Source organism: Tenebrio molitor, chromosome 7 (assembly GCF_963966145.1).
Source record: "Tenebrio molitor chromosome 7, icTenMoli1.1, whole genome shotgun sequence".
Lineage (NCBI taxonomy): Eukaryota > Metazoa > Arthropoda > Insecta > Coleoptera > Tenebrionidae > Tenebrio > Tenebrio molitor.
The window spans coordinates 6,185,941-6,197,649 of NC_091052.1; the positions used below are offsets into that span (position 1 = coordinate 6,185,941).

At 35.7% G+C, this 11,709-nt stretch overlaps 1 long non-coding RNA gene across 1 annotated transcript; it reads right to left on the reverse strand.

The window, feature by feature from the left end:
• Positions 1–1,364: 1,364 nt before the first annotated feature.
• On the reverse strand, positions 1,365–1,879 carry LOC138134745 (uncharacterized). Its single transcript, XR_011160805.1, has 3 exons — positions 1,613–1,879; positions 1,494–1,552; positions 1,365–1,403 (listed from the first exon to the last, which is right to left on the reverse strand). It is a non-coding gene; the product is annotated as an uncharacterized lncRNA (long non-coding RNA).
• Positions 1,880–11,709: the final 9,830 nt, after the last annotated feature.

The following is an 11,709-nucleotide window of genomic DNA, read 5'->3' on the forward strand; positions in this document are numbered from 1 at the left end:
ATCGGCACACCTTTTCCAGGTGCGGCCGCAGATGTTAGTATTTCGGGAAGTGAAGCGTAATTCCATCTAGCCCACATATCTAGTCTATTTATTCTGCCCACCCTACCCATGGATAAATAATGACAATACAATTATACACAGAGGATTGTGAAATAAGGTGAATGCTATGGAATTTTTTGTTAACTAAAGAAATGAAAACTTCAAGTTAATTAAAATTTGGTCTGTTTGGTTAATGTAAGGAAAACAACTGTGGGTACCGTGTTAATTTTTTTTTCTTTTCATTTACACAAATGGAAAACAACCAGATACAATTTCAACACTGGCCTTTAAAAAAATTAAACGCGATAACGCAATCAAAATTAAGTAATTTACATAATATAAATTTCAAGTAAAACCTTAGAACAAAAACACACTAACATAAGAACAACTTCACAACAAAAATTTGCATGTCAAAATAATAAGTAACAAATATTTTGTCTTAAAAATCGTCTTTGGATGTACCTGGTTCATATTGCAAAAATATCTTGCCAGTCTCTGTTTCCAACTTTCCTCGTGCCATTGATGAATCAAATGTTTCTTCAACTACATCAGCGATCCGACGATGTGCAGGAAGTTTTACAACATTCTATTTATAAAAATATTCAAAACAACTGTGGTACAAAAAAAAATATTAATTTTTACCATCTCAACCCCATGTTCTCTTTCTGGTCGATTTGTTTGTTTACTCAACTCGCCCAGTCGTTGACGTTCACTTATGCGAAAAGTCTTCCTTTTTGCTTCTGACAAAACATCTCGCCCACGTATAACTTCATGATTTTCAGCATATGTGGTGGGATCATATGATGGGCAATTCATCTGAAAACAATTAAAATAAAGTTATGTTAAAACATGTTGGCATATTTCACAAAAAAAACAACAAAATTCAGTGTTTAAGTTTAATTAAATTATATTTACACCACTTGAGGGCGCTAGAGTGCCCTCTTTCTGAAGATCATCTAGGTATATTAGCTGAAGTCATAAACCCAACTCATACCTTACAAAAAAAATTACTTACAGTATCCCAATTTTCTTCATCAACAACTGCGACATTTCTTATTGGAAATTTATTTGTGGTTTGTGGAACAATTCTGGACTCAACTTTCTTTCTATCGGGACATTCTTTGTGATGATGCTACAAATTGATCATGTAGTTGTGGGCACACAAGAACTTTATTTATTTACATAAATTTCTGGCTCAGGCACCAGATGTGTGCTGTTAAAATCACAGGGAACCATTTTTTGGGGCCCATAACTACGTCTACACCTGACCAAATGAAATGAGAATTTGCATCTGCGTATATGGTGAGAATTGTTGTAAGGACAAATCTCCTTTTCCTCGCGGCTTAAAAAAAAATAAACACCACCTATACATATATGATTAACCTCGTAACTTTTAAAAAATAATAGCAACATTATGAGCAAAAATGTACAATTCAATTATAACATATACTCACTGATCAATTTCCTCCATATTTGTACAAGTACGTCAATTAAAGGGCTTTTACAAATAAAACTGAAGAAAGATAAAAAACAGAGATAAGAGAATTAACTTTTCGTCGCTGAAAAAACTCACTTAGTTCTTCGGGCGTTTGGCTGATGGCGTTACAATCAAGAACACTGCAATTACCAAATGCAGTTTAATAACGTAATAGCACCTGTTTTGCATACAATTGTAACACTAATTTTATGTTCTAAATTGCACCAAATGTGCAAATGCAACCGAAACCGACTGCAATCGTATTGATCAGATCTAAGTCAACTGGTCAACGTGGTCAATTGCGTTCAACCTCTGTGATTCAACCCATTCAACCGTTGAACGTTGTTAGGTTATGGTCATAATACGTACTTGGTAGTTGTAGTTGGTACATTTTGCAAGTTTCGGTTGGTATTGGACACGAATACACATACACGATGTAAACACGTGCCACGTGGTCTATTAGAATCGTGGAGGGAGAAAAGACTTTTTTCTCCCTCCACGATTAGAATACAATATCATTGAAGCTGTTTTTCCGCCATGAACTTGGTTAAAAATGTTAAATACGATATGTAAAAATTTTCATTGACCTCAAATAAGACGAAACAAGCAACCAAGTTCAACAATAAAATTTAACGCAAATGTTGAAATTGCCTTCCGCCAACTATACTCCCGGAACAAAAAGCGACTCATGATTTTTTTAGTAATTTTGAAATTATGTTTTTGCTTATTTTTTTAAATAATAGTTAAATTGGAATATTTTCAATGATCGGGAGTGCTATGGTCACCATGGCTACCGAATTGTTTTGTTTAAATAAATTATTAGAAAATTTGCGCTTCTTCCATGTTGTGTTTTTGTCGGTTATCTTAGGTGTTAAAAGATTTAATTTGACAATACGATATACTAATTCAAAGTAGTGTTCAAATTTTGGCAATTTTTCATAACATAATTTTTTTTCTAAAAAATTACTTTATCATTTTTCATTAAAATCTTATTTGCTGTGTTTAATGTTTTGTATGTCGGATATTCTTTGGCAAAGAATAACTTAAATAACACTTATCAATATAACATGATACGAAAATTTTTTTCTAAGACAATGAATTATGTCATCGGAAAGCGACTTATCGCGGAATCAGGCGATTCAAAATCAAAGAAATTCCTTTTCGAGAGGATTTCCCTTGCCATTCAACGTGGAAACGTTGCAAGCATTCGGGGCACTTGTCCAGATTCAGCAATATTATCGGAAATTTTTGTATTATAAAACAAAAATGTTATGTAATTATGTACTTAAAATTCAAAGTGAGTCGTGTTTTGTGCCGGTAAGTGTATTTGGCACTTACCGAACTTTGTACACTGCGCTCAATAATTCAGGGCTATTAAAATAAACCCATACAAAGAAATTTTTATATTAAAAGTTAAATTTTTATAAGTAAAATTTGTCATTTTCTCAAAAAAATTGTCATGTAAGGTAGGTACCAATCTTTTTTCATTCATTGTGTAGCTACTACGAAAGCCTACCAGAAAAAGAAAAAAAAGTGGCGCTTGTCATTGGAAAAAAAATGTTGATGACGTCACTATTAGGAGATGAAAAGCTGTCAATATAAGTAAAGTACTGAACAATTTGCACTTGTTAAAAACAAAGTTGACCTCTTCGAATATTTTTCTCAGAAATTAATACTTACAGTTTTATCGAATTTATTCCAAACTTTACGAACGCATTGTGTATTAAACTACATAATTTTAATACATATAAAAGCTACAGTGTGGAATAAAATGATTTACATCTAGTTACCTTTGCATTATCCTTGTAAAAATACGAAATGCCGCTCTACAAAAAAAAACTCCAAATAGCAACGAAACCTTATACAGAGTTACTCTAAATGATTGTAGTCGAAGTAGGCGTAAAAACTGAATGTAAAATTTATGGTTGCCGCAACGTATAAAAAACATCAAAGTGATGTGAATAAGTGAGTACACATCGTTCACACACAGGAGTTAAACTGGGTGCAAAACAACTCAATATTCTTAGAATTGGTTGCTAAACAACGCAACATTTTTGGATTCAATTGTTAATTAAAAAAACAAATAAATAAAACACTCATCACCGCACTTTTCACCTAAAAAATGCCAGTGACAGCGACAAAAACTGACAGTTTACATGAAAGCGGCAAAAATTTCGTAACATGGGCATGGCCTACTTCGACTGCAATCATCTAGATTCTAGAACAACTCTGTACTAAGGACAACGCAACATTATTTCTACCTCGCCCATTCCATTGTCTTAGTTAACAATCAAATAGGTTGTTATAGTACGAGATCCATTTTTTAAGGATAGTTTGTTTCGTTAAACAAATAGGTAATAACGGTAAAATAGTGTCTGACCTTTGTGGCTTCTACTTCTGTCGCAATTTGAGACGAGTCCCCTCATCTTCAAAGTATCGGACCTACTGTAATTAAAAAAAAAAAGAAATTGGAGATTAATAAACAAAGGCGGGTGAAAATTAAATTACCCTTTATTTCCAGTCCACAAGCGGTCCGCGCCGACCCACCTCAATGTCGCACCCGTCGTTAGACGAAACCTAATCCTGATGAATGAAAAAAAACAAAATCTCCCTATCGACAATATTGACCAACGAAATTTATTATTTATCGCTGACCAAAAAGAAAATATGTATATTTATTTGCAACAGCAGTTACAAGTAGCGTCAAGTTTTTCCATGCATTTTGCCACACAGGGTGACAAATAGGTGGTGCAGCGCAAATGTGTAGCTATCTTTGTCCTACACATTAACTACTAATATGCGTCATCTTTCTCAAACTTGCAATTTTGTGCCGTTACCATGACAATACAAGTTGCAATTCAACTTGAAATCGGCCTCTAAATCGCGTTCAATTTTTGCAAACAAACTTCCGGATAATAGAGCAGAGAGTTATTGCTTATTCAAATAGCAACGGAGCATTATTCGCTCGCATCTGATACGTGACACGCGAAGGGAAATCTATTAAATTATTTGTTTAAAACCAGTTGATTTCCTCAACTGTTTCGAATTATTAATAATGCATTTCGATCACAGCCCACACACATCCGTTTTTCATTTGTGTAGGTGAACTTTTTTCCAGTCCATTTTTTTTTTAAACAATTAGGTAATAACAGAAAAATAGTGTCTGACCTTTGTGGCTTCTACTTCTGTCGCAATTTGCGACGAGTCCCCTCATCTTCAAAGTATCGGACCTACTGTAATTAAAAAAAAAAGAAATTGGAGATTAATAAACAAAGGCGGGTGAAAATTAAATTACCCTTTATTTCCAGTCCACAAGCGGTCCGCGCCGACAGAACCTCAATGTCGCACCCGTCGTTGGACGAAATCTAATCCTGATGAATGAAAAAAACAAAATCTCCCTATCGACAATATTGACCAACGAAATTTATTATTTATCGCTGACCAAAAAGAAAATATGTATATTTATTTGCAACAGCAGTTACAAGTAGCGTCAAGTTTATCCATGCATTTTGCCACACAGGGTGACAAATAGGTGGTGCAGCGCAAATGTGTAGCTATCTTTGTCCTACACATTAACTACTAATATGCGTCATCTTTCTCAAACTTGCAATTTTGTGCCGTTACCATGACAATACAAGTTGCAATTCAACTTGAAATCGGCCTCTAAATCGCGTTCAATTTTTGCAAACAAACTTCCGGATAATAGAGCAGAGAGTTATTGCTTATTCAAATAGCAACGGAGCATTATTCGCTCGCATCTGATACGTGACACGCGAAGGGAAATCTATTAAATTATTTGTTTAAAACCAGTTGATTTCCTCAACTGTTTCGAATTATTAATAATGCATTTCGATCACAGCCCACACACATCCGTTTTTCATTTGTGTAGGTGAACTTTTTTCCAGTCCATTTTTTTTTTAAACAATTAGGTAATAACAGAAAAATAGCGTCTGACCTTTGTGGCTTCTACTTCTGTCGCAATTTGCGACGAGTCCCCTCATCTTCAAAGTATCGGACCTACTGTAATTAAAAAAAAAAAAGAAATTGGAGATTAATAAACAAAGGCGGGTGAAAATTAAATTACCCTTTATTTCCAGTCCACAAGCGGTCCGCGCCGACCCAACCTCAATGTCGCACCCGTCGTTGGACGAAACCTAATCCTGATGAATGAAAAAAACAAAATTTCCCTATCGACAATATTGACCAACGAAATTTATTATTTATCGCTGACCAAAAAGAAAATATGTATATTTATTTGCAACAGCAGTTACAAGTAGCGTCAATTTTTTCCATACATGTTGCCACACAGGGTGACAAATAGGTGGTGCAGCGCAAATGTGTAGCTATCTTTGTCCTACACATTAATTACTAATATGCATCATCATTCTCAAACTAAGCAATTTTGTGCCGTTACCATGACAATACAAGTTGCAATTCAACTTGAAATCGGCCTCTAAATCGCGTTCAATTTTTGCAAACAAACTTCCGGATAATAGAGCAGAGAGTTATTGCTTATTCAAATAGCAACGGAGCATTATTCGCTCGCATCTGATACGTGACACGCGAAGGGAAATCTATTAAATTATTTGTTTAAAACCAGTTGATTTCCTCAACTGTTTCGAATTATTAATAATGCATTTCGATCACAGCCCACACACATCCGTTTTTCATTTGTGTAGGTGAACTTTTTTCCAGTCCATTTTTTTTTTAAACAATTAGGTAATAACAGAAAAATAGTGTCTGACCTTTGTGGCTTCTACTTCTGTCGCAATTTGCGACGAGTCCCCTCATCTTCAAAGTATCGGACCTACTGTAATTAAAAAAAAAAAAGAAATTGGAGATTAATAAACAAAGGCGGGTGAAAATTAAATTACCCTTTATTTCCAGTCCACAAGCGGTCCGCGCCGACAGAACCTCAATGTCGCACCCGTCGTTGGACGAAATCTAATCCTGATGAATGAAAAAAACAAAATCTCCCTATCGACAATATTGACCAACGAAATTTATTATTTATCGCTGACCAAAAAGAAAATATGTATATTTATTTGCAACAGCAGTTACAAGTAGCGTCAATTTTTTCCATACATGTTGCCACACAGGGTGACAAATAGGTGGTGCAGCGCAAATGTGTAGCTATCTTTGTCCTACACATTAATTACTAATATGCGTCATCATTCTCAAACTAAGCAATTTTGTGCCGTTACCATGACAATACAAGTTGCAATTCAACTTTAAATCGGCTTCTAAATCGCGTTCAATTTTTGCAAACAAACTTCCGATAATAGAGCAGAGAGTTATTGCTTATTCAAATAGCAACGGAGCATTATTCGTTCGCATCTGATACGTGACACGCGAAGGGAAATCTATTAAATTATTTGTTTAAAGCCAGTTGCTTTCCTCAACTGTTTCGAAATATTAATAATGCATTTCGAACTCAGCCCACACACATCCGTTTTTCATTTGTGTAGGTGAACTTTTTTACAGTCCAGTTTTTTTTTTTTAACAATTAGGTAATAACAGTAAAATAGCGTCTGACCTTTGTGGCTTCTACTTCTGTCGCAATTTGCGACGAGTCCCCTCATCTTCAAACTATCGGACCTACTGTAATTAAAAAAAAAAAGAAATTGGAGATTAATAAACAAAGGCGGGTGAAAATTAAATTACCCTTTATTTCCAGTCCACAAGCGGTCCGCGCCGACCCAACCTCAATGTCGCACCCGTCGTTGGACGAAACCTAATCCTGATGAATGAAAAAAACAAAATCTCCCTATCGACAATATTGACCAATGAAATTTATTATTTATCGCTGACCAAAAAGAAAATATGTATATTCATTTGCAACAGCAGTTACAAGTAGCGTCAATTTTTTCCATACATGTTGCCACACAGGGTGACAAATAGGTGGTGCAGCGCAAATGTGTAGCTCTCTTTGTCCTACACATTAATTACTAATATGCGTCATCATTCTCAAACTAAGCAATTTTGTGCCGTTACCATGACAATACAAGTTGCAATTCAACTTGAAATCGGCTTCTAAATCGCGTTCAATTTTTGCAAACAAACTTCCGGATAATAGAGCAGAGAGTTATTGCTTATTCAAATAGCAACGGAGCATTATTCGCTGGCATCTGATACGTGAAACGCGAAAGGAAATCTATTAAATTATTTGTTTAAAGCCAGTTGCTTTCCTCAACTGTTTCGAAATATTAATAATGCATTTCGAACTCAGCCCACACACATCCGTTTTTCATTTGTGTAGGTGAACTTTTTTCCAGTCCAGTTTTTTTTTTTTAACAATTAGGTAATAACAGTAAAATAGCGTCTGACCTTTGTGGCTTCTACTTCTGTCGCAATTTGTGACGAGTCCCCTCAACTTCAAAGTATCGGACCTACTGTAATTAAAAAAAAAAAAAGAAATTGGAGATTAATAAACAAAGGCGGGTGAAAATTAAATTACCCTTTATTTCCAGTCCACAAGCGGCCCGCGCCGACCCAACCTCAATGTCGCACCCGTCGTTGGACGAAACCTAATCCTGATGAATGAAAAAAACAAAATCTCCCTATCGACAATATTGACCAACGAAATTTATTATTTATCGCTGACCAAAAAGAAAATATGTATATTCATTTGCAACAGCAGTTACAAGTAGCGTCAATTTTTTCCATACATGTTGCCACACAGGGTGACAAATAGGTGGTGCGGCGCAAATGTGTAGCTATCTTTGTCCTACACATTAACTACTAATATGCGTCATCTTTCTCAAACTTGCAATTTTGTGCCGTTACCATGACAATACAAGTTGCAATTCAACTTGAAATCGGCCTCTAAATCGCGTTCAATTTTTGCAAACAAACTTCCGGATAATAGAGCAGAGAGCTATTGCTTATTCAAATAGCAACGGAGCATTATTCGCTCGCATCTGATACGTGACACGCGAAGGGAAATCTATTAAATTATTTGTTTAAAACCAGTTGATTTCCTCAACTGTTTCGAATTATTAATAATGCATTTCGATCACAGCCCACACACATCAGTTTTTCATTTGTGTAGGTGAACTTTTTTCCAGTCCATTTTTTTTTTAAACAATTAGGTACTTAATAACAGAAAAATAGCGTCTGACCTTTGTGGCTTCTACTTCTGTCGCAATTTGCGACGAGTCCCCTCATCTTCAAAGTATCGGACCTACTGTAATTAAAAAAAAAAAGAAATTGGAGATTAATAAACAAAGGCGGGTGAAAATTAAATTACCCTTTATTTCCAGTCCACAAGCGGTCCGCGCCGACCCAACCTCAATGTCGCACCCGTCGTTGGACGAAACCTAATCCTGATGAATGAAAAAAAACAAAATCTCCCTATCGACAATATTGACCAACGAAATTTATTATTTATCGCTGACCAAAAAGAAAATATGTATATTCATTTGCAACAGCAGTTACAAGTAGCGTCAATTTTTTCCATACATGTTGCCACACAGGGTGACAAATAGGTGGTGCGGCGCAAATGTGTAGCTATCTTTGTCCTACACATTAACTACTAATATGCGTCATCTTTCTCAAACTTGCAATTTTGTGCCGTTACCATGACAATACAAGTTGCAATTCAACTTGAAATCGGCCTCTAAATCGCGTTCAATTTTTGCAAACAAACTTCCGGATAATAGAGCAGAGAGTTATTGCTTATTCAAATAGCAACGGAGCATTATTCGCTCGCATCTGATACGTGACACGTGAAGGGAAATCTATTAAATTATTTGTTTAAAACCAGTTGATTTCCTCAACTGTTTCGAATTATTAATAATGCATTTCGATCACAGCCCACACACATCCGTTTTTCATTTGTGTAGGTGAACTTTTTTCCAGTCCATTTTTTTTTTAAACAATTAGGTAATAACAGAAAAATAGCGTCTGACCTTTGTGGCTTCTACTTCTGTCGCAATTTGCGACGAGTCCCCTCATCTTCAAAGTATCGGACCTACTGTAATTAAAAAAAAAAAAGAAATTGGAGATTAATAAACAAAGGCGGGTGAAAATTAAATTACCCTTTATTTCCAGTCCACAAGCGGTCCGCGCCGACCCAACCTCAATGTCGCACCCGTCGTTGGACGAAACCTAATCCTGATGAATGAAAAAAACAAAATTTCCCTATCGACAATATTGACCAGCGAAATTTATTACTTATCGCTGACCAAAAAGAAAATATGTATATTTATTTGCAACAGCAGTTACAAGTAGCGTCAATTTTTTCCATACATGTTGCCACACAGGGTGACAAATAGGTGGTGCGGCGCAAATGTGTAGCTATCTTTGTCCTACACATTAACTACTAATATGCGTCATCTTTCTCAAATTTGCAATTTTGTGCCGTTACCATGACAATACAAGTTGCAATTCAACTTGAAATCGGCCTCTAAATCGCGTTCAATTTTTGCAAACAAACTTCCGGATAATAGAGCAGAGAGTTATTGCTTATTCAAATAGCAACGGAGCATTATTCGCTGGCATCTGATACGTGAAACGCGAAAGGAAATCTATTAAATTATTTGTTTAAAGCCAGTTGCTTTCCTCAACTGTTTCGAAATATTAATAATGCATTTCGAACTCAGCCCACACACATCCGTTTTTCATTTGTGTAGGTTAACTTTTTTCCAGTCCAGTTTTTTTTTTAACAATCAGGTAATAACAGTAAAATAGCGTCTGACCTTTGTGGCTTCTACTTCTGTCGCAATTTGCGACGAGTCCCCTCATCTTCAAAGTATCGGACCTACTGTAATTAAAAAAAAAAAGAAATTGGAGATTAATAAACAAAGGCGGGTGAAAATTAAATTACCCTTTATTTCCAGTCCACAAGCGGTCCGCGCCGACCCAACCTCAATGTCGCACCCGTCGTTGGACGAAACCTAATCCTGATGAATGAAAAAAACAAAATTTCCCTATCGACAATATTGACCAACGAAATTTATTATTTATCGCTGACCAAAAAGAAAATATGTATATTTTTTTCAACAGCAGTTACAAGTAGCGTCAATTTTTTCCATACATGTTGCCACACAGGGTGACAAATAGGTGGTGCAGCGCAAATGTGTAGCTATCTTTGTCCTACACATTAATTACTAATATGCGTCATCATTCTCAAACTAAGCAATTTTGTGCCGTTACCATGACAATACAAGTTGCAATTCAACTTTAAATCGGCTTCTAAATCGCGTTCAATTTTTGCAAACAAACTTCCGGATAATAGAGCAGAGAGTTATTGCTTATTCAAATAGCAACGGAGCATTATTCGCTCGCATCTGATACGTGACACGCGAAGGGAAATCTATTAAATTATTTGTTTAAAGCCAGTTGCTTTCCTCAACTGTTTCGAAATATTAATAATGCATTTCGAACTCAGCCCACACACATCCGTTTTTCATTTGTGTAGGTGAACTTTTTTACAGTCCAGTTTTTTTTTTTTAACAATTAGGTAATAACAGTAAAATAGCGTCTGACCTTTGTGGCTTCTACTTCTGTCGCAATTTGCGACGAGTCCCCTCATCTTCAAACTATCGGACCTACTGTAATTAAAAAAAAAAAGAAATTGGAGATTAATAAACAAAGGCGGGTGAAAATTAAATTACCCTTTATTTCCAGTCCACAAGCGGTCCGCGCCGACCCAACCTCAATGTCGCACCCGTCGTTGGACGAAACCTAATCCTGATGAATGAAAAAAACAAAATCTCCCTATCGACAATATTGACCAACGAAATTTATTATTTATCGCTGACCAAAAAGAAAATATGTATATTCATTTGCAACAGCAGTTACAAGTAGCGTCAATTTTTTCCATACATGTTGCCACACAGGGTGACAAATAGGTGGTGCAGCGCAAATGTGTAGCTCTCTTTGTCCTACACATTAATTACTAATACGCGTCATCATTCTCAAACTAAGCAATTTTGTGCCGTTACCATGACAATACAAGTTGCAATTCAACTTGAAATCGGCTTCTAAATCGCGTTCAATTTTTGCAAACAAACTTCCGGATAATAGAGCAGAGAGTTATTGCTTATTCAAATAGCAACGGAGCATTATTCGCTGGCATCTGATACGTGAAACGCGAAAGGAAATCTATTAAATTATTTGTTTAAAGCCAGTTGCTTTCCTCAACTGTTTCGAAATATTAATAATGCATTTCGAACTCAGCCCACACACAT